We start from the raw sequence: 5,550 nt of genomic DNA on the forward strand, positions 1-5,550 counted from the left end.
AAAGAAAATGAAGGCCACTCGAAAATCGGTAGCAATCGAAGGTGTGTACGTGCATTTTCACTCATTTTGATTAATGCCCTTGTAAATCGTTAAAGCAAAAAACTCATGCTGTGATTGAAAAATTGCAAAGAATATTGGACTCGGGCATAGTGCAGTGGAAAGCGAGGGTCCTACCAATATTAATACTAGTGCTGGGGCGAGTCCGGCAAAAGTCTGACTCGTATGAACCGTTTGATTTCCTGACTCTATGCCGGACTCGTCGAGTTCGGATTCAAGTCTGGCAGAGGACTCGAGTCTTTTGCTACGGTCAGTTTTATCAAAAAGACTCGTCTTGCGAAATTCTAAGAGAAAACTAATTTAATTTTTTGACGAGACCTTTCTAAAAGACTCGAGTGCGGCCAATTTCTCCACAATCGAATAAAAGACTCAAGTGGACTGGCCCCAGTACTAATTCATACGCATAACTGATATGACTGTTATGCTGCTAGCGTTGGTGGGCTTAAATTCTCCTTCAGCAATTTTTCCCCTACTTATGAGATGTTGCAAAGAAGAAATGGGCATGGGTCCGACATGTCAAAGTATTATAATCTGATCAATCATAAATATGGTAAAAACTTGGAATTCAAATCTGAAATGTTTTGCTCAATCTGATCTGAACATTAAACCAAGAAAGATGTGAGATGCTAACTGGACGATCATTCCTGTTAAAAGAATCTCACATCTCGTATACTAGCTTGATGCAAAAAGGCTCAATGGTGAGTTTCAAGTATTTAAGATATGTTCTCTTGCCAAAATGTCTCAAGACAGTAACCTTCTTATTATCAAATACTAGAAGCACATGGTAGCCTTATACCATTTATGAGAAATCCTGCAGAACAGTTTATTCCATCCAATCATGAGGCCGAATTGAAAAGTTTGAGCTCTAGCACAAAGAAGACCTTTTGATTGCATCATGGTGTGCTTTATCAAGAACAGTTGAACTACATGTAGCTAAAGGAATCGAAAACAGGTTTTAGAGTTTCCTTCTGCCGCACTTTAGCCTCGCCCAATGCACATAAACTGGTAACATAAGCACATAGCAGGTAAACTGCTAGTCATAATTAGGACTCGGAAAAGAAATGTTCAAAACAGGAAAAAGTTCATTTACTATGGTTTAATCATAATTCTTAGCGATTGAATTCATATTTCAGCAATGTTTCAAACGTTTTGGGTCGAAACCAAAATTACTTTTTTTCTCATTAAGATGTGGGTAAAAATACTAATTAGAGTACTAAATACTAATCTACTAAATAGAGGCATCATTTTTAAATTTTCACGAATATTATATTGATACTTGGTTTGATGATGCACTTGTGACTTCTTCGGCAATTTCATGTCAATCTCTAAATATTTACTTTTTCTATTGTTCAGTAGTTGCAACAATGATGAAATAATAATTAGTTTATTTAAGAAGCAGTTAAGCCTTCATTTGACAATATTTAGCTCGCAAAAATGAAGCATCATTCTAATATCTAGTCATTTCAATTAGTTGAACTTGGGTCCAGCGTGATAAAATGACTAAAAAAAATTAGAGTGGTGACGCTAGTGAATAATGTCAAACCAAGACATAATTTAATTCTATTATTCAGATGATTATTCTAGCTTCGACAAACTTTTTTGTGTATTGGTACCAATGCCAGTGATGGAAATATTGGGGGGAAATCATATTGAGCAAAGGAAACGTTTTTTTCCAAGGCTAAAAAATTCTTGCTAAAACGGAAACAAAATGTGTGGCCGTCAGCCTTTCGAATCATTCTTTTTGAGGTTTTAATGCCCAATCCGGCAGTCACAAATTCGCTTTCATATCAAAATGTTAACAAAATAAATGTTAACAAAATGAGTCGTTACTGCATTGATTTCACCTAATCATGGAGCTTGGAAGCATTTTATGGGCTTGTTTCCACTTGGCAAATTACGCAGCAAGGCCATGGCGTTGTTATGCTCGCATGTCATAGAAAATGAACATCATTTTTTAGTTGGTGGAGCTCGAACGGGCGGGCTTTTGGCCGCCGACACACCATTCATGGTCCATTTGCATTTGATAAATGACTTCTTGGCGTGCTTTCAATCATATTTCACGTTGTTCCACCCAATCAGGTTTGGCTCTCCCGGCACTCACTCTTCTGCAACAACAATAGTTAGTTAGCTACTACGTCACAGAGGAATGCTCCAAACACCTCAGGAGCGATTTTTTTTATTTCCCAAGAACCCCGGAAGCGAAGTGTTCCCCTATTAGGTTCTTCGTGGTCAAAAGCTTCAATGGCCAGCTCTGGTGAAATTAATTAATTGATACAATGCTCATGTTCCTGGCTTGACTATTTGTGGCGTGTTTTGAAGAAAAAAAAGTGACAAGTTAGATTCTTTTGTACGACAGATCGGACAAAGAAAAAGGAAAGTCTGTTCTATTATCAATCATATTCATACGAATGGCTCATCTCTTGTTAAAGAACAAAAAAAAATGCATTAATGGAGGAATATACCCTTTTTTTCTTAAACTTCCACAACTTTTGTGACAATTTCATATCCGAGCCCAAAATTGGTTTCTTGAGGCTGACGCTCTCTTAAAAACGTTGCACGAGGAGAACCTCATTTTGTGGTCTTGAACGATCAATATCTGAAGTACCATAATAGGTTCCAAATTGGTCGTCACGGTATGTTTCTGCTTTGATTTGCACCTGAGGAACATGCCATATGTTATTATTTTTGAGCAAGGGGGAAAAAGTCCAGGAACTCTCCAGACCTATTTTTTTGAAAATCTATAATTGATCTTAATACAAAACGGTGGCAATGAGCTGGCTTTGTCCAGAAAGAGCTCAAAATGCAAGAGAACTAAGGGCGTTGAAAAGAGAGACATATTCATGAGGCATTAATAAAAACTACATTTGTATTTTTTATCACACTTAAGGCTACGATTTGATCATAAATGGGAACGAGTCACTCCGTCAAGGTCAAATTGGTACTCTTGAGATACTTTAAGAACAGAAATTGTTGCCAAAGGAGGAGACCTGGATGGTGTAGTTGTCAGGACAGGATCCTATCAAGAAAAAGGTCCCTGGTTCGTTTCTCCTTCCTTTCTCTTCTAAGTAAAAAATTAGATTTTTATTCCTCACCCACTTAATAAGAACCAATCTAATACTGGACAATGATAGTGTATATATCAGAAACAAAGGTCGATCTCGCTGGCCATCCCCAGCGAAGTTGGCAGAACAGTGAACATTAGAATGGGTATTTTGAAGATGCAAATCCAAGTACAAATAAACAGGTTATTTCAGAATCTAAAACCACAAACGTACAAAAAAACATTTCTTTGAGCCGTGAAGGATCTAACGGAGCAATTTAATTCCAAGGCCACGATTTGTATTTCTATCAAAAAAAGGCCATCTATTCAGAGGCGAATTTAGCAAAGCAACCAAATGTAACACTTGGAGACAGAAAAGAGAAACGGGAGATCGCATACCTCGTTTTTCAACGGCTCAGTTGGCCTCTTAGGGGAGGGAAATGCACTTCCACCATGATTTCGGCCGGCATCGTTTGCTATTGTTTCACTTTCATTTTCTGCACAAACCTCAGGAATAGAGGCAATCTTGGACAAATGTAATTGACTCTATAAATTAGATGTAGCCTGAATATCATTAGATCTTGCAATCAGGAAGTGTAAGTGATTTTAATTTCAGGGATGCTGGACTTACTTTTTGCTCCAAAAACTTGCAAAAAAGACCCTGATGAAGTAAAAAATGAAATTTTGAATCAAGCTTTTAAAACCTGAGGATGCTCTCTCTATCACTTACAAGTTTTGCTAGTCCAATTTTCAACTTGTCCTCTAATGCTTCAATTCGGCCCTCGGGGGTACATTTGGCCTTAGGAGCTCTCTGAGATGGGAGGGAAAATGGAAGGAAACTAAAACCTTCTGGTTCCATATCTGAGGACCAAATATCCCTTTTCCTCCGAGCTCAAAAGGGTTTCTTTCCCTCTGCTAAAAGTCCATCTCACCTATTCCGACGATATTATTTGTAAGAACCTGGTCAGTTGCTTTAAACCAGGAACATTTCGACCCAACCATGTAGACAAGTTCGGTTCAGGAAGGGAAATTTGTTTTCCCAAACCAAGCCAATAATATGCAGTCCATCTGGTCAAGAGCTCGATATTGGGCCCGGGACTCCGAAATGAAATGGTAAAACAATATCATTCTTTCAGAAACACTTGCCTAGTCTCATTGAACCTCGAGTATGATGTCAACGGTGAAAACAAAAACGGTTTCTAAAACTCACTTACTCTTGATATTATTGCTGTTCGTAAAACAAGTATCTTAGCACTTGCAATGCAACAGATACAAAGTTATTGCAAAAAGGCCAATCTACGTGGATGATGTTCTTATTTCATGGTTAATGGTATCATCAAGATCGTTACTATCCTTTAGGAAGAGTGAGTCACCGCATTTCTTCTTAAAAACCAATGCCTTGTGAAGCATGAAAAAGACTACTCTTTTAAGGTGGATGATGATTTACGAGACCCCTCGGATTGAAATGTAGGGTAGAGCAACTTGAAGCCATATTTGACAATAAAGCAAACTTGGAAAGCCTCCTCTACAAGACGAGACCTACAGTAAGCGCAATGGAGAGGAAGCAAAACACAAATAGAAATGAGCTCTCATCTGACGCCATGGCCACCGATTCAAAAATTTATGGTTTCATATCTCTTTACTTGCCCTTGGAGTTGGTTCAAGAAGATTTGAAGCTGAAGACCCGGAGGCGTAAAACATTCGGTTGGGATTGGGATTGTCAGGGCAAAAGGTCTTTTAATGGGAAAAGCAAAGGCTGACAGGCCACAATTGGCTCGGTTATGAAGCTTGTGTTTTGCTTTTCATTTGCCCCCATTTTAAATCATTTAGCATGATCCAGTGATGGTTTTCCAACCAAGATTGCTAAAAACCTGACTGCATCCCTTACGACTTGGCCAATCAATGTATAGACAGAAGCAGGAAACAAATCAGGCAATCGCAGGTTTCATGCATTTGATTGAAGCCACTGAAAAACAGTCAATCGGGTGATTTTACTCGGCAGGAAAAAACTTTTAGGGCAATCAATTTAGCGATCACGTGGCGGCCATTGGTTCATTCTTCTTGGTCCATTGTTTCCTTTTTGACCCTATTCAAATCAAAGTGCTTTGAATTTGATTGATCTTGACACTTGCTTGATAAATGCCAATGTACGACGCAATTTTCCTCAACCATATTTTAGACCACTTGAGGGAAGTATTGCTGGGTTTTAATCGGGCACATTACGACTTATTATTTGCAATTCAATCTGAAATTTGACGGATGACAACCTTAACCAGATTCCAATTCGATATCTGTTCGAGACTAGGGATTTCAAGCCAGTGCCATTATTTACAGATTTTTAATAACTAGGGGTTGGAAAATAGTATTTTTAAGTTAAATAAAGTTTTCAACAATTTAACTTCTAATAGATATGATATTTTCTCAGGTTATTCATTACGAATTGTATGGTTAAA

The sequence above is a fragment of the Tigriopus californicus genome, chromosome 5 (assembly GCF_007210705.1).
Source record: "Tigriopus californicus strain San Diego chromosome 5, Tcal_SD_v2.1, whole genome shotgun sequence".
In the NCBI taxonomy this organism is placed as follows: domain Eukaryota; kingdom Metazoa; phylum Arthropoda; class Copepoda; order Harpacticoida; family Harpacticidae; genus Tigriopus; species Tigriopus californicus.